The 22,916-nt window shown below is 41.2% G+C and overlaps 1 protein-coding gene across 3 annotated transcripts in view; it reads right to left on the bottom strand.

The window, feature by feature from the left end:
- LOC111867584 (rap guanine nucleotide exchange factor 4) overlaps positions 1–22,916 on the bottom strand; it is a 221,947-nt gene that overhangs the window by 59,602 nt on the left and 139,429 nt on the right. The window contains exon 1 of one of the 3 annotated variants that reach the window (XM_033752724.1): positions 11,989–12,029. The exons of the other annotated variants lie outside the window; for them this stretch is intronic. The gene's annotated coding sequence lies outside the window, so the exon portion shown is untranslated. Of the gene's footprint in view, positions 1–11,988; positions 12,030–22,916 lie in introns of those variants that run through there. 3 annotated transcript variants of the gene reach the window in all.

Raw genomic sequence — 22,916 nt, 5'->3', positions numbered from 1 at the left:
TAAGTTCAAGAACCCAGTAACCCCGAGTGTTATACTCGTACACTACCGTCACAAACCTTTAGAAGTTACATGATACAAATTGCTTTGCTATAAGATATAAATGAGTTGTAGCCCCCTACCTTAAACTGTACTCTGGAGTTCATGATCCCTTAAAACTTCTGGTGACTATTATAAAGCAGTGTGAAGAAAATAAACCGATCTTCGACCGAATTCCACGCAATTTACTATGATAATCTTCAGACAAAGGCGGGAATCCAGCACACACACGGTGTCACAACCAGACTTTAAATAAAATGTGCGACAGGTAAATACAGTCTTCTAGCTTCAACAATTCTTGACAATACGAACGGTGGTTGAGCCTGCGCCTAGAGATATTACATTAGTTTCCACATTCCTCCCCCACACCCTTCCGAGTCCCTTGTATCTTCCAACTGCAACGCCCTTTTGAAAATTGTACTGCAACTGTCTATCCCCAGGATCCCTAACTTCCATTACATTAATTAAATAATCATGGTACAGTCATGTTATAAAGCATGACGCCTCAACACCGGCTTTTGTTTCGATTGCAAGATCTGAATTACTTCCTGCTTCTGGAGACGGCGTTCCTCTCAAGGCGGAGTCTGTGAGAGTACTACACCACAATACAACCCTTGTGCTAACACCTATGCCACAAGGACCACGCCCATCCAAGCTGAGGGCAAAAATAACTCAAACAAATTACAACCTCGACAATTAAAACTGGAAGATATATGAACGGTACACGATCGGTTCCATTCAGCAACTGAAGTCAAAGCATAACAATAAGGCGATACAAAATTTACGCGTATTACGATGCTCATGAAATTTTCAACTTTGACTTCTTAGAGAGAACAGAGTAACGCTAGAAAGTAAAATTGTCCAATGTTGTGATATGTCTTATTTCGTGTCAAACGTACATAAGTTCGTGGCACTTTACTTTGAGGTGCTACGCTCCACACTCGCCACGAAATTCGGTACGTGCCTAAAATTTGTAATAATTTACCATATATGACTCGAGAAAGGGTCAACTATGAAGTACTGTTAAAATTACGTGTTGTAACATGTTACGTCACTGCAACGGAAGGCGGCAGAAAGACGACTGCCGATCCAGGGGACATGGAATTCTCCATCCCGTTACCCAAGTAAAAACTTCGTCACAATTTGTAATACAAAATTTCCCGACACAGGAACAAAACCCGCCATTAGTGTCGTAACTTTTTGTCTTCTTCTTGCTCCCACTTTGGAGCATAGAGCTGATTTCTCAGTTTCATGATCATTTTACTCCTTGAACGGGTGATCAGCCCGTCACAAGGCCGCTACCTAAACACAGGACAACACAAACACAGAATAAACGCATACACACACCAAACATCAATTCCTTGTTTGGGCTTCGAACCCACGATCCCCGCTTCCGAGAGAGGGAAGTCAATGCATGCCTTAGACCGTTCGGCTACTGTGACCGGCATCGTAACTCTTAGGACAGCTTTATTGACACTGCTGCTTAACGTGGTTAGATGGTTGCCAATTATTGGCCATGATACGACCATAAGACTACCTGAAATTAATTATCATTCAACAAAAATATATTAATATAACGGGTGTTATATTTGTCGGCGATACAATAGTGACTCGTTGGGCGGCCACTTGGTTTGCGCCGGCCCTGTGCAGCTACTGAAAGGCAGATATGTCTGGCACAGAACTCGGGACATCCAGTGATCAGATGGCACTTCACATATTCCAAACAATCTGTGACTATACGGACGCATTACTCACGCAGTCACGTAAGTCTGTCGGTTTTCGACGTGCCGTACTGTAAATTTAAGTGAAACAGCACTTCCACCCATGCAGTCTCTTTCCCCGAACGAACACTGAGTAAGATATTCGAAATGTTAAGGCGTTAGAAACGGTTTCCTAGGCCGCGCCATAGCTCAAGCGGTTAGTCGCTGGCTTACCACCGCGGAGGCCCGGGTTCGATCCCGGGTCGGGTCAAGTGGAATTTGTGGTGGACAAAATGGACCTGGGGCGGGTTTTCTCCGAGTACTTCGGTTTCCCCTGCCAATCTTCATTCCACCAAATTCTCCATCATCATAATCACCCGGGGTAGGCTACAATAGGCCAATCAGTGGCCGCCGTGCCGACTGGAGCCAGTTGGACTCCACCCCCCACTAAGCGAATAAAAAAAAACGGTTCCCTAGCAACATAACTAAACTATAACATACCGCGAACAAGAACCCGAGATCGTGTAATCAACTTTAACAAGTACATACATACATGTAAAACTGAAAGTACATTCACTGCTAAAATATTTCACAAAATATATGAAGTAATAATAAGAAGTAATATCTTCATCATGTAGCAATTATAAAATTAAACATATAACTAAAGTAAAAAAAGAGTAAAGCTGTCCCTTAACAGGCCGTGAAAGCCCATAGGGTTGAGAGATGTTGAGGTTCCCACATTTTGTAGACATTCTGCTCACAGATGGCGGCAAGGTTGTCAGCCTTACACGCCGGCAGCCCTTTACCCCCAAGAATATTCCTAGTACTCATTTCTGTTAGAGGCTGAGTCGACCCAAGGGCCATAGTGCGACTGGAAGGATTAAGTCAATTGAAAGAAATCCAATGCCCTCATCGGGACTTGAACCCGCGACCATCCTGCTTGTAGCATAGTGCCTCAACCAACTACGCTACCGCGTGCCCCCTATGAAACATATAACTGCATTTAATAATTAGCTTCCGAGATTATCTAATATAATGCTAATTACAGTTAACTATAAATGTTTTGTAATAACAACGGCATGTTATGTGTACCCTTTCACCAAGATTTACTCAAACACAAATATAGAATCTAATTTCTTTTTACTTTCGAGGATTAGGCAACTTCCTAATGCCCTTCTTTTCTTTTGGCACTACAGCCTCCTTTTTTGGGTCTTTGCCCACCTCCATGAAACTCTCCTTTTCACTTCGGTTTACTAGATCTTAGACATTCGGTGGGATTCCTTGGGCGGGTGATCAGCTCGTCGCAAGGCCTCTCTACCTGCTCACAAACACACAAAAACGTACATACACAAACATCAAACATCCATTCCCTAAGTGGGATTGGAACCCACGATCCCGGCTTCCGAGCTAAGGAAGACCCCTCGGCTACTGTTACAGGCTCCTGATGTCTTACTAGACTCCAAACCTTCTTTCCCATAGAAGAAAGGCTTATGATCCCCGTGTATGTGCGTACGTATGCCTTCAGGCGTCCCTGTCAACTTTCCAACTGATTAAAAATGATATGAAGGTTTTGGCACTGGAAGCAACCACAACCCCAAACGATTTAATTTACTGTAATCGGTAATAACAATATGGCGGACGCACTAACGAGTGGAGTGGAAGCGGCACCAGGGCCACTTTACACAGGGCCCTGAAGTTAAGTATGGTAATGGGTGTTCGAGAAGCATGCAACTTCGAGTTTGGTAAGTTTTATAAACCACAGCAACAAAGCAGTGCCTGCATGAAGTCTTCCTTTTACTTCCAGTTTCATGGGGAATATAATAAATCACTGAAGCTTGAAGAAGATGGAGCATAGACGTTCCTACAAATTATGAATAAAATACACCTCATAAGTCAACAACAACATCGTGACAACGTTAAGAAAGTTTGAGTTTATGTTCAATAAATTTGATTTACAAAGAACCTGTACTTAAGTAAGAAGTACTTCCCAAAAATATACTACTAAAACCACAACCACTGTCACCATCATCACAAATACGGCCGCTACAACCACCACCACCGTCACCATCACCACTACCATAACCAAAACCACAACCACGACTACTACAGCCGCCACCGCTGCCTCCCGTGGAATGTCCATCAAAGGCTCTAACCACTGACGGCAACATCTGGAGTCCCAATTTCAGCTGAGGTGGAGAGTACCGTCTTCTGAGACGTAACTTCGTGTAGTGTTAGCCGCAGTTTCGGAGGAACATAGTACCTCCATCTTCAGGGTCGAATAACAGTAAGCCAAGCAAGCAGCTGGCAAGAAGTAGACGATACTCAAAGTGAACTGCGTGTTGACTCTGAAGATGGAGACAGTGTGCACTCTGAGGAAAAAAGCGAATTGAACACAAAGGGAAAAACTGGAAGCATGACATGATGAAGTATGGAAACTTTCTTCGATGGGTCCCTTGACAGAACTAATCGCAAAATACTAGACCTACAGTAGTTCTGCTCTGAGACCAAAATCTGAAGAAGGAAACAGACTCAGTTTCCGAAAAATCGTGGTTTGAAAAAACGTGAGTGAACAACGTCCAAAACATCATACAAACATGGTGTTAAGGTTCGGCCACACAGAGCGCTACGTACGCTATGTTCCCTATGTTAGCTGCGTCGCAGAGTGTACACAGCGTATGTAGCGTACGTAGCGAACATAGCGTAGCGCTCTGTGTGGCCGAACCTTTACACACCATCGACAGGAACCTTCAGACTCAGCTGTCAGGGTAGGGTTTGGTGTTGGATAAGCTATCCCGGCCGTATCTCGAAAGGAAAGTTGACCTCCGCAGAAGTTGTGGACTGACAGTAGGTCCTGGTTTATAATAAACGCAGTTCTGAAACTTTGTTTGTAATAAAAGCTAAATATATCCGTAAGTAATTATGAACTTAAAATAAACTCATACGATAAAATACGGATTAAAATAACTGATAAACCTGAACGCATGAGATATACCACAAAAACCATTAACAAACACGAAAACACTAGTTTTAACTTACACTTTTGCTGATATAAAATGGAACAAAACTAAACATATAATTTAAATAGAACTGATTCTATGACACTAGGATCGCCAGAATAAGAAAAACTCCCGATAACATATTAAATTAAAACAAACACAGGAACTCCGAAATTGTTTTAATGTCAGACTTATAGTATCTCACAAAGAACAGATGTAAATGCTGACCTAGTCTATGCATCACTGAATTTAAAGAACACGTGTATGACGTTGAGTGTAACGCAGCCGGTCACAGATAACAAAGATAAAAAAACAATTCTGTGGACTGAGGGAATTACATGGGCGAAATTACCAAAGATTACATGTTTACCACAATGACACAAGGGGTTAAATGGATTTACAATCAGTTGTATCTGTTCGCGATAGCTAAACTGGTATATAAAACCATGAAGAACGGACACTACGCAAACCATATTTCGAGAAAAAATGGTGGAACCTATATCTTCTTGAAAGGCAGTAACTTGAAGTAAGCAACAATCCGAATAAACGAATTGTTTTCACACTTCTGGCTGAAGCAAATACTGTTACTTTAATATCATTAGACTTTCTCCGAACAGAGACTCTGCAACGTTTCAATTACATTTCAGTTTCAACAGACATTTTGTTATAGAGAGGGGCCATAATTTAGTCGCCACGTTTTGTGTGTCTTGTGTTCGCAATGTGGGGAATAAAATATTGCCCCTAAATATATTTCGCTGTAAAAGAGTCACATAAAACCCGTATACACGGACGTCTTCGTATTTACGAATAATTACATGGTGTAATTATTACGGAAATAAAACAAATTCATATATGCCTAACAAATTTGTATCGTTATCTAACTGCTGAATAATATGGCCTTCTTTTATTAAGTTTCTGTTTTCATTTAAATCACAAGGGTGGTGAAAAATTTCGACTTAACTAATCAAAATTAAATATTATTTGATTGCTCAGTATTGTGCCTATATACTTCACGTTTAATATTTACAAACAGATAATAGCGTCCAGGTTTAAAGGTTCTTAATTGAGTCTCACTTTATTAGCTAATCCCTTATAGCCGAGGAAAAAGAGGATCAGATAACGGCTTATAATATTATCACAGCAGACAGAGATATTAGTAAATTAGTGAAAATTCCCCAGTGTTTTCGTCACCTAGGGTAAGTCGCTGCACCAAGCTGTAGACAGCGTTGTAGTAGCGTACGAAAGAAGGAAGGAAGGAAGGAAGAAAGGAAGGAAGAAAGAAAGGAAAGGAAAAGAAATAAAGGATTTTACTTCGTCAGTTATTTTATAATCCGCATGCTTAGTTCGACAGTGACAGAGGTTGTGGTAACTGTTAAGAGTCAAGGATGATGCAGGAAGAAGTTCTGTCAGATTTCAAGAAGATAGAACTTACAGTGTAAAATCGTGATAGGTTTCAGTTAACATTGTCCTTTCTAAAGTTCCGTGCAAGGGCCTTTCGTGTGTGTGTATTGGTTATCTCGTCATGTGTTTATGGAATTTAAATTACTGGGAAACAGACTAAAATAGGGTAAACTTGCCGAATTTCGTGATCTACTTCCCTTCGTGGCATGCCACCCTATTTCGCGCCTAAATTACATTAGTTATGTGCTCCATGGTTATATTTAGCAGAAAACTGCATCGTGGCGAATTTAGAATTCCGTATCAAGAAAAGAGGAATGTCCATGATATTCGGCAGATTTACCCTTAAAAGGTAAAGTTGTCCCTGTGCTCAACGAATTAAGCACTATGTCATTAAGGCGTATGGGAGAGTAGATGTATAGATCCACATTTTCTTGGCCTCACTAGCAGGAGGAAAGTGGTCAGCTTCACGCCCCTGCCGCTTTACCCCCTGGGAATGAGCCCCCGGTATCCATTGGATAGGAGGTTGGGTGGACCCCAGAGCCGATCTGGACGACGTGGAGATGAGAAAATTCTTGACCCTAGCGGGACTCGCACACCGACCCGTCGGTCGTCCAGCCAGTAGCAAGTCGCTATACCGACTAGGCTACCCCGGGTCTTAGATTTACCCTTAGGGACCGAAAATGGAGGATGGTACGCCCTGAGGAGTTGTGAGAGATGTGGCAAGAAGCAGTAGACAACGCCCATAATATAATTCCAGTAGTTTTCAAGATGGACTGAAGAATGCCACGTAAACTGTAACTATCGCCTGGCCGAGAATCAAACCAGCTGCTTCCTGAAAGACAAGCACTCCCTCTGTCGCTCCGCCACTGAACCATAGCTGCTCGATACGCACATAGTGCACCTGATAACTGTACCGTGAAGTTCTAACTGGGATGGACGCTACACAAGGTAGCAGTGTTCAGGGCTTCAGTAAATATGTTTTGTATTAACCATGTCCTTCACAATGAGTTTATGCATCGCTGCTTTTGTTAGGCACTGAAAAGCAACGAACTGATGTCCTGGAAATGTTACACACCAGTTTCATATAGTCACTACATCGGCAAGTGTCAATATTAAATGAACACTGATTAACAGTTTAATGGACGTCATTACATAACCAGAAACCAGGAAATACCACACCAAATTACACTGTACTCACAGAGTAACCATCAAGTGGTCATGACGAGACTTTGCCTTACATTTTACGCAGTATTAGAAATGACTGAACAGGCCTAACAGTTTTGATAAAACTTTCAGCTGACAACATAAACTGAAAATGTCCGAAAACGAGCTGAGAAATGCCAGCTAGAAGCCGGAAGGTAGCGGGTTCAAGTCCCGATGAAGTCATTGGATTTTTTCAGTTGACCTAATCCTTCCAGCCGCATTAGGCCCTGGGGTCGACTCAGCCTCTAACAGAAATGAGTACCAGGAATTAATTAAATAATATTCCTGAGGAGTAAAGCGCGGCCGGCGCGTAAGGCTGACAACCTTACCGCCATCTTTGAGCCGATTGTCTTGATAGTGTGGGGCCCTCAACGTCTCACAACCCTATGGGCCTTCATGAACTGTTACAGGGATAGCTTTACTTTACAGGCAAATGTAATACAAACGACAAAACATGAGCAAGTATCATGCAACCAACGCAACACTGCCAAGCAGATAGGTTACAGTATGCAAGGAAATCATTGCGCTACTTCGGCTAGGCCAGCTTAAAACATGTAAAACTTGAAGATAGGCTCTCAAAATATTAAAAATCCCATCAGGAAAAAAAGGTACGCTCAAAGAATTTTTTGGGAACTGCTGAACGCTTAACATTGCTTGTCCAATGAGACCACCTTCAACAGAGCTATCAGATTTGAACACTTTAATGCGACAGCATTTTGATATTGCGGCTATTTCTTCATTTCCAGCTCTCAGCGCCTACATTTGTGACGTCATCAGGCTCCAGTTCCTAGTATGCAGTAATACATGTGACAGTGCGACCACAGGCTGTCTAATACGAATATCAACACAATTCTGTGGACACAGAACAGAAAATGTTTCTTAACTGAAGGAGGGGCACTGTGCTACAAGCCGGAATCTCGCGGGTTTCATTCCTGATGAGATCACAGGATTTTTTAATTAACTTAATCCTTCCAGCCGCACTATGACCCTGGGGTCGACTTAGCCTCTAACAGAAATTGGTGCCGGAAATTGTCCTGGGAGTTAAGGGCGGCCGGCGCGTAAGGCTGACAGCTTTACCGTCATCTGTAAGCCAATTACCTAGAAAACGTAGGGACTTCGACGTCTCACAACCCTATGGACCTCTGCGGTCTGTGGCGGGGATTGCTTTACCTTACCTTCTAACTGAAAGAATATCAACAGGTGTCGAGTATTCCACGCTCAAGTTGCAAATGTAGCATATGTTTAAAGAACGCCGTCGATATTACAGAATTTTGTAATATATCGAGTGACTCTGTATTCGGTCTTCAATATGTGATTAATTCATATCATTTCTGGCTTTCAATTTGCATTAAATTAGAATTTTACTCGTTATATTGGTTTCACCTTACGGTCCTTATTGACGCTTATAACTGCACATGAAACTTTCCATAAAATCATTACTCAGAAGTACCAATAATGGGCAAAGTTTCCATAAGATTTTCCTGACAAATGCTGAGACAGCCCCTTAAGTCAGAGTACTAACATTCTTCCCCACAGTTCTAGCACCCGATGCTATTAAGAACTGCGTGTCAAACTAAGAAACAGGCAACAAAATTGTCATATACTTCAGAAGCATAGACTAGACTATACTACGGTCACTAAGAACAGAAACTTTCCTGTGAAGCTGGTCCAAAAAAATTCAAAACCTCGCATGTGATATGAAGGTTCATTATCATATCCACAAGAGACTGCCACTAGACTGCGTCCTGATCCAGATGGAATTCGGTCGAGGCTTCACCTCATATTTTTGTAATATCCAGTTATCGTTGTCCTCCCGCCTCCACTTCGGTCTCCCAAGCGGCCCCTTCCCTTCAGGTTTTTCGACAAAAATCTTTTAAGCATTTCTAATATCTCCCAAGCGAACTATAAGTAAAAAATTAGAAACTCGCTGTATATAGCTTTCATTCGCGTTGCTAACGCGTAACTCAGACTACAAAGTAAGATAATATTCCAGCCAAATACTGCCACAGGCACGAAAGATCAATACCTGAAAAGACCTGTGGATAGGGCTATCGGTAACAGACGTCTGTCTCTCTGTCCGCACGATTTTATAGAAATCATTCAAAGAGTATGGATGGAATTTGGTGTTGCAATTAGATATACCGGCACACAAAACCTACCAATTTAATAACATACTTATTTTTTGGTAGATAAGACACTCAGACTCGAACTTACCTACGTGATCCATCTACGGAGGACTGTCCAACCTTTCTGTGGAACACACACGATATCTCATGATAGCTATAGAGTGTGGCACTACGAAATAGGGCAGGTCACGAAATTATCTGGGTATAACCTACCAACATTATTTACAAAAATATTAAATAGGCCTAGTGTCATTTTCTATGATATTCATGTAAAACAGAGTACCGATCTCTAATGATCGTGATCGTTTTCACACAGACAACTCTAACCGTTACAAATAACAGTTGTTACTGTACGTATCACCTGCCTAAACATTAAAATAATCTTCATTTCACAGATGGTATTTATATGTTCTGCACGATTCTCAGAACAAGAAGCAATTACGCAGTATAAACCGATTGTCTCTGTAATGGAGACAGTGTTTTCTGTGGGGAAGGTACTAAATTTTAAAATATTACACCACGAATCTCAGGCTTCAAATAGTTAAAAACAGTAAGCCTGTAACTCCACTGTCACAACGACTCCGTTAAAAACAAGCCGTCATAGTAAGCCGCTTAATTTTTCCCTGATGATCTTCATGTTTCGATATTTATTGTAATTCAAGCTCACAGCTGCAACTGCCCTCCCGTCTAGCACCCGCGCTCCTGTGATGGACGGGGCGCAGCTCTGGTCTGGTTCTCAGAGTCTGGGAGAACTACAGTGACTGTGATTTACACACAGGGCCTGATTCTCTGCACGGATTTGATATGGGTAACCGCAGCTTACGTTGGGTAAAAAGCAAAAGGTAAAGTAACAGGCCGTGAAGGCCCACTGGGTTGTGAGATGTCAAGGCTCCCACATTTTCTAGACAATCGGCTCACAGATGGCGGTGAGGTTGTCAGTCTTAGGTGCCGGCCGTCCTTTAGCCCCAGGAAAATTCCTGGCACTCATTTCTGTTAGAGCCTGAGTCGACCCCAGGGCCATAGTGCGGCAGGACGGGCTAGGTCAATTAAAAAATTCAATGACCTCACCGGGAATCGAATCCGCGGGATCTGATTTCTATGGTATGTACCAATAACAGATCCACTGCTAAGTGTCGTTCCTCAGAACTAATCCAATGAAGCAGAGCTCCTTTTGAGAAACTTGCAGTGACTCAGCCAGTAAAGGAATTCCCCGCCATTTATATAATCCGGAGGTTCATTTCCATGTTCACAAGTGACTGCTACCGGTCCCTATCAGAGGCGAGTTGAATACGGTCCACATTTTCATACCCTACATCTTTTAGATCCCGTTAAGTATAATTCCCCCATCTGCGTCTTCCTTTTGCTCCTCTTTCTCTCACTTTGGAGCACGGGGCTGATTTCTCAGTTTCATGATCATTTTACAGACGGTAGGACTCCTTGGGCGGATGATCAGCTCGTCCCAAGGCCTCTACCTAAACACAGAACAGTACAAACACAGAAGAAACACATACACATACAAACATCCATGCTTTGTGTGGGATTCGAACCCACGATCCCGGCTTCCGAGCGAGCGAAGACAGCACATGCCTTAGACTGCTCAGCTACCGTGACCGATCATCTGCGCCTAGGCTTCACACACAGCCTCTACCCTTCAGATTTTTTAAATAAAATTGGGCATGCATTTGTTATCTATACTATACTTGCTGTATGCCCCACCCATCTCATTCTCCTTTCTCTGATCATTCTAATTACATCTGGTGAAGAATATTAAACATGAAGCTCTTCTACATGCAGTTTTCTCAGTCCCCCTCTTACTTCCTCTCTCTTAGATACAAATGTTCCCCTCAGCACCAATTTTCAAACACTTTAAATCTATGTTCGTCCCTGATGTGAAAAAACTAGTCATAACCATACAAGAAACTGGTAAAATGACAGATTTGTATGTGTACTATTATCTCTGTTTGTCATTAATCAGAACTATGCATAAACACATTCAAACACTGGCAATAGCAAATATTGTTCATTATTGTGGGTTACAGCAAATTCCCCGCGGTCACGTGGTCTTAGGTATGTAGTGTATTCGAGGGCTCAAAAAGTGGGATTTTGATTTAGAATCCTGCTAGAGGCATGAATGTTCGTTAGAATTTTCTCAGTGTTTGTGTTATCCTGTGTACGGATGTACAGGTACTGCTACGTGTCTAAAATATTCACACTTTCAGAAATTAATCCTGAATTGGAACACGTCAAGGGCCTAACCTGTACAGCTGGAGAACAACATTACGAGAACCGTGTACCGGGTTAAATCCCAATAAACTTAAAGATGAACACTGGATAGTAAAATACCGTGCTTTCAGTTCCACTTCACGTAACAGATGTGAACACGGGCTTTAGTTTCAGTTCAAGCTTTTGTTCTCGGGAAGAGATATTGCATTTTTGACTAAAAACGGGGCAGAGTTAATTGTACGAGGGAGAGTCAGTAAACAGGACACAGATGAATATAAAACGTAAAACATGTGATATTCGAACCTGACGAAAACTTCTATTTCTCGAAATATCCTCCGCCAACATTGATACACTTGTCCCATTGCTTTAGCAGTGCGTTGAAACCCGCAACACAGAGGTCTTCTGGCTGTTGTCTCAGCCACTTCAGCACCTCCATTTCAATCTCTTCGTTATCAGCGGAACGTTTGCCATTAAGATGGAACCTTTACGCAACAAACACTTCCCAACAAAAACATAACACATTTCTTTAGAAATTTCCTTTGCACCGAGTCGTTTTGCACGCAAAAACGCATAACAGGACGATGTTCTTCGGTAATACACAACTCAAGCACTGTCGCCATTTTGACTATTGAAACCAATCTGTGAACATACGCATGCGCGTCTGCTACCTAGACTGCCATGAAGCCGGACTATGCTGCTACTTAGTGACACACACAGAAAACCTATTACATCCATTACAACTGTTTTACTTCCACCTGTGACCCGTTTAGCAACTCTCCCTCGTACTACGTTCGAGGCAATCCTAATTTTAAAAATCTTAATCGTTACACCGTCAACAAATCTCCACAATATTAACTGAACGTCATTAATTGACAGTGTACTCTTGTTGGTTGTGATAATTACTGTTATTAAAAATATGTTTAGGAATTCGAGACTATGAAAAAAATTAGTCGATTTGTAATTGGCATATTGGCTAATTACTTTAACGAGAGCAGTTCACGTGCATGAAACATTGATATGTTGTTAGTAAAATGATATGTACATATTTCCGTAGTTCAATCTCTTCTGTCCAGGCACACAGGTACACATTTTGAAAGCTAAATTTCTCTCTGTGCGTAAAACAAAGCATCATGCCATGAAGCCATGGAAGCACAGCCCTTCACATTCTTCACTTCGAAACTAGATGTAGGTCAGTGCTAGGCTTCATGCTTGGCCGATTTACCTGCGGGGAAGGAGCCCCCGGCACCCACTGCATAGAAGGCCGGGTGGGCCGCAGAGCCCCTGGACGCGAAGACAAAGAGAAACACGTGTATTCCTGCCGGAAATACAACCCTGGTCGTCCAGCCCCTTGCCCAGACACTTTATTGAACGAGATATTCAGACTCCAGATATCTACACAACGAATAAACAAACACGGCAACAGCGTTGATGATAATAATCGCCGCCACTGTCACCACCACCACCAAGGACGCGGTCAGCAGTCTTCTTCTTCTTGGTTTTATCCGTCCCTGAATTAGCAGTCCTCGCTTTGCACAATGATCTGTTCTCCCAATCTCCACTTGTTTTCCATTAATATTCCGGTTTTTCTCGTCTTATTCATCATCATCTTACTGCTTGCGATGACAAGGATAAGGACTAGTTCTATCTTCTGGGATATAATGCCGTGTATTTCACTGAACGTCAGCCGACGTCTCAGAGGAATATGTCGCCTCCATTTTCAGGGTTGAAAAGTAAGCCAAGCAAGACGCCACATCCCAGAAGATGGAACTCTTCATAACCACTGCTGTAAGAACCTCAAGTCCTGCAAAGTAACTTCTCCTTCAACTTTGAGGAAATACTTATGAGCAGTATGGCAATAACAACAATCTTATCTGATGCCATAAGCGTTCTACTACGTGTATATGCTGCATATTCAGGTTCCTCTGGAAGGGGCATCTCTGTAGGGCGAGAAGCGGAGGAAATATGATTATTCGATTCAGAGTAACTGAGACAGTTGATTATGCACAGACTAGTCCATTAAAACAAAGGGGAGAAGACAGGGGACGCTAAGTACAAAGTTCATTATGACAATACCTCTATACAATGAACTGTCTTGGCAGCTCAGCTTGAAGCGAACTTGAGCGGAGAAGTGTCCGGTTCTTACGCCTGAGTCCGCATTCGCGAAAGAAACTTGTACATTCAAGTGAGGAAATGGGCGACAGGCCTAACCAAACCATTTAGTAATCTGTTACTTCTAAAGTGACTGAATAAAATAATGCAATCTCAATGATTCTCTAAAGGTCTGTGATAACGACTGCTGATTCATTATACCAATATTACGTTGGGCACTGTGCATTGTATGAGACGTACTGCATATCTAACACTTTTCGAAAGTTAGCTCTATACTGCTGCGATACTGGAAGACTTACTAGTAAAGAGTATTCAAAACGTTCCGGATTCGAGCCCAACCGTCGCCATTAAAATAATAAAAATAGCTGTTAGTATAATCACAATCACTTGAAAACTTGTCGAGGGCCAATTATCTATCAATGGCTGTATAGCCCTTCTAGACCTTGGCCGCTTTTTCAGTTTCTTAATCTATACAAAGTTGGTAGGACTCCTTGGACGGGAGATTAGTCAGTCGCAAGGTCGCAACCTACACGCAGAACAACACAAACAGAATAAACGAATACAAACATCATGCTTTGAGTGGGATTCGAACACACGATCCCAGTGTTTGAACGGGCGTAGACGGTTCATGCTTTAAGCCGCGCGGCCACTGTGACCGGCGCCCAATTATCCCTCAAATAATGGACCGTGCGCAGCATAATACCATCCAATGGCACCATGACACTCGTACAATATTCTGAAATGCGTAACACTAAACTTGGAACAAAACAAACTAAGCAGTGTTGCGGACTCCGGCGATTACTCGCGCCTGTATACAGGTTGCTAACAAATATGGCGAAGCGGGCCTTGATGATGTCCGTTGTCGTCAGAGGGGTAAACTGTAGAAATGACTTTTCCCTTCATAACATCTGCTTCGATACCAATATTGTTAGATAGTAAATGCTAAAGTTTCTGAAATCATATGGTTTATAGCCATCCGAATGGCATTTTAACACATATCCAACTACCTAAAATGACATTTCATGAGCATAGCGGAAATTATGAACTATGTATAACAGCTCGTATATGAAACGTTACTATCAACGTTTAGTTCATCACTCTTCAAGTGAAACGTTTATGTAGACCCTGTGATCTGCCGGAATCTGTAGCAAAGCCCTATAAAATAATCGTTTATTATATATATATATATATATATATATATATATACGTGTGTGTGTGAGGCACATAGTGTGTGTGTGTGTGTTGGCAGACCGTCTGATGTCTAGTAGTGTCTGACACATGGCGTTTCGTTTAACGGCCTGACTCATCGTTAGATAACATATTCGTACGCGCAGACTCTCACACTTTATGTTCACATGTCAATGTGACGGACGTATGTTTGCGATGTTCGTTTGTTTGTGTCCATAGAAGCAGATGACCTCGGAGAAAACGTTGCGATAAGGTCTTTCGTCGAATTCTTAATGGTGTCACACTTCGCAGATACGTACCTAGACAGTATAAATGGTCATAAATGAATATACATAAAATAAAAGACATGTGCCTCATCCTGTGGTTTGAAACCGTGAGTATCTCAAACCGCAGGTCCGCGAGATATCTATCTTTGGTCTATGGGGTTTAAAAAAAGACATAAATTTACACAAATACAGCGAATTATAACAACTGAAATTATGGCAATTGTGCAAATTAAAAGTCAAAAAGAGCCCAGAATTTGCCTATTGGAATTATAATCGCATAAAACAAAAAGGTGAGAAAAAAGATTGGATATTCGGGACTACTGTGCAGCTAGATTCCTCCATCTCCTAATATTCTTGACTAGTGTTTCTCAACCGCCGGGACCTCATCTAATAAAAAAAAGCATTTACCGGGACGCGGTCTCACAAAGGTTGAAAGCCCCTGTTCTAGAGGAACAAAGCGTTTCGGAAAATGCATGCTTCCGTACCCTTGTGGCGGGGGGGGGGTCGAAGGGGCCTACTCAGTCTCGTCCCTCACACAGATCTGTCACTGGTCAACCTATGAAGAGCAGAACAGAGCAGTAGTTTACTACTGGCATCCGAAACATTAGACTATTGCTCGGCTTCGATCCCCGACGGGACTCATGACCATATTTTAATTCTATGTTACGGGAATTTACAGATTAGGATGGGGGGCTTCAGATTTAACAAGAAGAGGGGTCTGTCACTGAAAATAACTTCCGCTTCCTAGGCCAAATAGTGGCCGTAGCAATAAGCACCTACTACCAAGATATAAGAAAGAATTCACCTCTACCGTACAGTAACGCATCATTAAAACGTAACTTGTTGCAATCCTAGAGAATCCCGGCACATTAATATATGTATACAATATACATATACTATATCATTAAGTTACAATACGTACAATTTCATACGCCTTCAGAAACATTCAATAGTAAGATATTGCCGATGGCCAAACAGTGCTCAACGGAGCATAACGATGCGCAGTAGTCATTCGCGTAAACCTGATATAATGTACAATAAAAAACTAACATTAGCGTAAATTATCGAGGTTCGCCCCCTCCAATGTACAGATGGATGCGCAGTAGTCTACTGCGCAAACCTAACATAACCCAATCTAACATGACATAACCTAAGCTAACATCAGCGAATGGTACTCCTGAGTTACAGGTGAATGCCCAGTAAATCATTGAGCACACGGAGAAGTGACGTCATTTACTAAGCTCCTATTTAAAGGAACGTAATATTGACGCTGATCATTCTGAGCCCTTATTTATTTGGATGATTATTGATGAACCTGAAATTTATTTCTAATTAATTCTCCGTAATTTAAATTTCAAAAGTCTTATGTTTCGATATTACCGGAAATGTATCGTGATCTGTAATATCGTATTTCATCGTCTGGGACGTGCAATACGATGTTTACGTTGAAAATTTCTAGATTTGGCAGAAACAAGAAGTCCGGAGTTATAACATTTACGATCCGTCATAAACTTAGCTCGGGTACAGGGAACCGGACGCGCCTAAAAGGACAGGTCAGAGCTTGTTACAATTGCCTGTGAATGAGGGCCAGTATGATTGGGTTGCCTCGTTCAAGCTTCCCACGGAAGATGGGATGAAATGTATATGAAAACACCATCTTTCGAATTCCCGGCGTGGGGGGGCAAGCCATTCCACAAAAGGGAGACTTTCACAATAGATTCCGAACTGAACGGACGTGACCTTGCACGCTCCGAGACATAGCCTGCCGATAGTAACTCTGTAACATACAGCACAAGAATACATTAATTTAACAGTGTGGTGAATTAGCAGGTAAATAAACGTTAATTGGCTCAACTCTTAGAAAAACGCTTTCTGCGGCATCGCTACCCTGAGACCCATGCAAACCGACCCAGCTAGTTTCCCGTACCTATACCGATCTTCCTTAGTTTGATCTGTGAGAACAACTTCCAGTGGCCATCATACACTGTCCTAAGGAAGAAACAGGTGTAGCAGGGATAACACCATTCCGACTGAGCCGATAAAAGTAAAGGCAGGTTGGAAAAGAGCGGTGTTAATATAGGACCGTCGTAACATGGAATACATCTCGAAATATGACGTTATGTACAAAATTGGGCGTATTGACCGTTTTTTCACCAATAATATCAATTTACGTTCTCATATTCCGACGTTATATTGCTACGTGATAGTTTAGAATGTGTCGAGAACGCCGCTGCCACCTCAAGAGTTTGCGAATTCCCCACGGTAATACAAATGAATCCTGAATATCACATATTATGGCATTATGCTGCCCTCCAATGACATAACGTTATGACGAAGAATCTTTATTATCAGTGAAATCGTTCCCTTCTTTCCCGTGTATGGATACGCGATCAATTCAGTGACTGCTGGGCATTTGTTTCGCCCGAATTTCCCTTCCTGGAAAGGAAGTAGAATAATATTATACACGAAAATGGGTAAAAAAAATAGGGTGAAAAATTACCGTCCTGTAATCAAACTGATATTCGAACGTTTCTGTTTCAGTCATGTTAAGAGGTTGGCTGCCCTGTCACTGTGACCTAAATATCCGGTGTACAACATCAAGGTCCGTTTCTTTCCTGGTATGAAGATGTGTTTATAAATAATAAGACGGCGTTATGTGCATGTTTATATATTTATATATATATATATATATATATATATATATATATGTGTACAAGTTTTAATTAATTAACTGCCTGAAAGTATATGTTAAAAGATTCAGTCAGATAGTGCAAATGGTAGGCTTTAATGTGTGTATTATCCTGGACCGAGTAATGGCGAGTGCACCAAATTTTACAAACATGTGTTTCCTCTGTTCCACAACGAAATCGAACTGTTTTCCCTCTGAACCATGAAACTGAAGTATGTGTGAAGAAATAATGCACCATAACGTACATTTATTGATTTCACGAAAGTAAGTGCATATAAGAATAGTGGGTGTGTAGTATGGCAATGTGTCTTTGAGGTTTTTCTTCCACTATTGTTAATAATCTCGTGTGAAGTATGTACAGTGATTTGCAAAAAATGTGTTTTAGTGAGTGAGTGAATTAGATTTCATGAGTGCATATTTGGTATGACAGAAAACAGAATGTAGGCTTGGTATGACGCCTCCGAATATTACATGTATGAGTAGGTTATTAGTGAGAATGACATTTTTTTTTTGCATTATTACAAGTACATGTAACAAGAGGGTGCAAAGTGAATTTCTAGTTCCCACTGAAGAAGTTATTTTTTGAATTTAAAACTTAGTTCTGTGTGACAGAGAGTGGTGGGTATAATGTAGTATGTTGTTTTGGTCAGAACAATATCGAGTGTAAAGTGAAGTTTAAATTCTCTAGTATGACGTTATATTTTTGTGTGTAATATATACACAGTGATGTGTAGTGAGGTTTTGTAGTTTTTTCAAGAAAGTTAAGATTTCCATTCAACCACAATGGATTCTAAAGTTTCCCCTTTTATGTACATATCTTGTTTGTATGAAGAATTCTTGCTTATAACAAGGTGGTATGATAAGTGAAACACGTGTTTTTATTGGTGCTATGCTGGAAATCCTGTTAAATGACAGTGTAGAATGTGCACAGTGGTGTTTAGAGTATGTGTTAAGGCAAGTGATTTCTAAATGAGATGTGTATTTCGGTGTGATAGAACGGATTGCATTCTTGCCATCTAATCTTCCAGGCCTATATGTGCTAGCAGGTAGCATACAGCATCAGGGAATTATTTTCTTTCCATCTATTAATGTACTTACAGAATCACATTGTTTACAGGAATGCACGAGTTATTAGAGCTGACATTCATGTAAGTGTATTTTATTGTTTAGTCTAGAATATGTATAGTGATGAGTTGTTTTTTATTTTAATACTTAGAAGAAATTTTAATGATATTTTCTTAGGTTCAGAAAGTAATCAGTGATTTCCCTATCTAATATTTGAGCAGTAGTATTGTGGGGTGGATACCTTTCATATAAAGTATATGAATATCCTTCACATATTTCGAAAATCATAATAAAGCCTATAATGGAAACATTCGGGAACTGTTGGAAATTGCAAGAGTCAATGAAGATAATTGTGATATCATGCAATCATGCAATTGTCATAATGTACACTCGCAACCTAACATTAGTGTAAAAGTGTTCTGTCTTGGAATTTGAGAGAACTGAGTCAATTGTGACGGTACAACGGAAGTTTACCACAAAGAACCATCTACGGACAAAAGAATTCGTGAATGGCACAAGAAGTTCCAACAACTTGGTTGCCTGTGCGCTGAAATCGAACAGGTCTGCCGGAGCCATCTGCCGAGACTGTCGAGTTTGTGCGAGACACTTCTGTGAGGAGCCCTCAGAAGTCAAGACACCGCGCGAGCCTCAGTCAAGTGTCTGGCACATTCTGCGCAAACGTTTTCGCGCAAAAGGATGAGGGTTACACTTATTAATTACCCTGTAGAAGGGCCGCTGTGAAAACAAATGCCATATTACATTGTTTAAACTTAAGTAATAACTTAATACACATCATAGTGCAGCAGTTATTTAATATAAGTGCAAGAAAATTGAAGGGAACGTTTTTAAAACTTGTGGAAAACTTGTAAGAATTACAGGGATCATATTTCCTTTTCTACTTTGGACATGGAACTGCATTGCAACGTGTAACTTTCTAGAGCCTTCTGAAGTCTGTGCTAAACACACTTAAGAAAAGCAAACTACTTGTTCATGAAAACTGCTCTGACTATGAAAACGAAATACCTAACGAGGGATGAGTACCGTTGAATTTTCCTTACGGTTCCTAAGAGTTTGCCCCTATTTAAAATGTAAAGCTGCACACTGTTCATTCCGTCAGCAGACTAAGTGTCAACTCTCTCTAAGCTATCACGGTTTATGGACCGTTCTTAACTTTATCACTAACAATTAGAGGGGTGTAAAAGATAATGATTTATATTGGAGGCCAGTGAAATCTGCAAAACGGGGGAATTCTCAGTTGGTATTATTCATAAAATGGCCGGTAACAGTAGCCGAGATGTCTGAGACATGTATTGGTCACAGTAGCCGAGAGGTCTAAGGCATGAATTGTCTTCGCTCGCTCGGAAGCAGGGATCGCAGGTTCGAAATCCACACAGGGCATGGATCTCTGGTATGTGTATGTGTTTATTCTGTTTGTGTTGTCCTGTGTTTAGGTAGAGGTCTGGCTACAGGCTGATCACTCGTCCAAGGCGTCCTACCGTCTGTAAAAAATGATCAATTAAACTGGAAATTAGCCCTATGCTCCAAAGTTGTAGCGAGATGAATGAATAAATATTCATTAAATATTATTATGGAGATCAAATCAAGGTCAAGACGGTCAGAGCAGCTAGAAGTGTATACAGAACTGTAGTCGGAAAAACCGAAATCCAAACCATTTGAAAGACCTAAGTGTAAACGAGAGGCTGATGCCAAAATGTATCTTAAATAAATGTATTTTGATGGTTTGGACTATACTGACCTGGCACACAGGGGCATGTTATTGTGAATACGGTAACAAATTCTCAGGTTCCGCACTAGGCAGGGAAAAAATTGATTATCTGAGCGACTGCTCGCTAATCAAAGGCTCAACTTCATGACGTTAGTTACAGCATGCTCTCTGTGGGGGTGCTTCCTAAATGCGCTTTGCTAACTGCATGTTCTCCCTGAACACAGCGTAACCACTCGTATTCTGAACGCTTACGGAAATGCTGTAGGATGTCACTAAGGCAGATTTGTAGTTCAATTGAAGTATTATCTCAACCGTAATGACGACAGGCTATGCAAAATAAACAAGCCTCAGTTCAGAATAGAAAAATGCCTTTGCCACCGCTTCGAATTAGTTGTCGCGGAAAGTGATTGACTCAACATGCGAAAGATGAATGTTCAGTTCCACTCAATTGAAGCCTAACTTGGAATTTCGTAATATTTTACTGAGCCCCAAACTTACTGTTACAGCAGTTCCACACTAAGCAGAAGCGAGCATTTGCTCAATACGATGCCCCTCTCACGTACTCTACCGTGTTTCGACAGCACTCCATAAAAGTGCACACGGAATCCACCATAAAACACACTTCGATATCATAGGAACACCATGAAGTGCCTTTTGACTTAATATGATCACAAGTATATGTGAGAAGAACTTATGAAGAGTACTTTATTTAGAACCTTCAGTACATGTGATGAAGCGTGAAAGATCTATCTAATATAGAAGATACCCATGAAGTTGATCTATTTTATTGAAATAGTAGTATGTTTCGTTTTTTGTAAGGCACATTTGTAATCTGTGTGCATTAAAGTGCGATAATGCAAAGTGCAAAAAGATAGGCGACTAAACATTTCGTGATTTGCATAGTAACAAAACAGATAAGGGCTTCATGGACACACTGGATTTGAAAACGTAACCTTCATGTCGGTTTCTGTTTGTTCTGTCCTGCGGACCTGACACGGAACGTTCATAGACATGAAATATATTCCTCAGAATACTCTTACCGACATATACAGTAGTGTTCCTGGGTGCGATTCTAATCCTCGTTGAAGTTCTTTCTCACTTATGAGAGTAAACTTGTATTTATTCAATTCAGTGCTATTTTCTCTTTAAAGTTTTCACTATCAGGAAACTTAAAGTCATACAGCTAAACTTTAGGAGCTTCTTTGGTTAATAACTTTGAGCAGACAATGTACATAAATTTTCGAGTTACAATGTTTCGTCGCTTCTTAATGAAATAAATGTCAACGTTATTTGCATTGAATATCCTTAATTCTTCGAAATGTGGTGTTGGAGAAGGATGGAGAAGATCAGTTGGACCGATTATGTGAGAAATTAAGAAGTGTTATTTAGAGTCAGTGAGCAGAGGAATATACTACACGAAATAAGAAAACGGAAGGCTAATTGGATTGGTCATATCTTACGCGGTAACTGCCTTCTAAAAGAAGTTATTGAAGGAAAGATAGAGGGGCGGATAGAAGTGACCAGAAGACGAGGAAGAAGACGTAAGAAGATGCTGGATGACCTTGAGGACAGAAGAGGATATTTTCGTTTGAAGGAGAAAGCTCTAGATCGCATCAAGTGGAGGAACTGTTTTGGAAGAGACTGTGGACCTGTAGTCTTGACAGATTACTGATGAATGAATGAATCCTTGATTAACAAAAAATTACATGTTAAGTATTACACCCACTTGTGTTTTATATTAAGCTACCATTAAACTATATTTAGTCTTTTTTAAAAAAAGAATCCATAAACACAACCTTTACTGCGTCTGATCGCAATGTGAGGACCCTCATGGTTCTACGTGCTCCTTCACATGAGCTGTTCAAAGTTACCTCCTCCAGGTCTCGCGCACGCTTCACAGAAACATCGAATAGAATCCGTGACATGAATCAATATTCTAGGTTGGTCCCTAATATCTGTCACAGCTACCAGGATGGGACTGATCCTGTAGTTCCGTAAAGGTAAAGCTATCCCTGTAACAGGCCGTGAAGGCCCATAGGGTTGTGAGACGTTGAGGCTCCCACATTTTCTAGACAACCGGCTCAAAGATGGCGGCAAGGTTGTCAGCCTTACGCGCCGGCCGCACTTTACACCCCAGGAAAATTTCTGATACTCATTTCTGTTAGAGGCTGAGTCGACCCCAGGGCCA

Source organism: Cryptotermes secundus, unplaced genomic scaffold, assembly GCF_002891405.2.
Source record: "Cryptotermes secundus unplaced genomic scaffold, Csec_1.0 scaffold480, whole genome shotgun sequence".
NCBI lineage: Eukaryota > Metazoa > Arthropoda > Insecta > Blattodea > Kalotermitidae > Cryptotermes > Cryptotermes secundus.
This window is presented reverse-complemented; position numbering and strand designations above follow the sequence as displayed.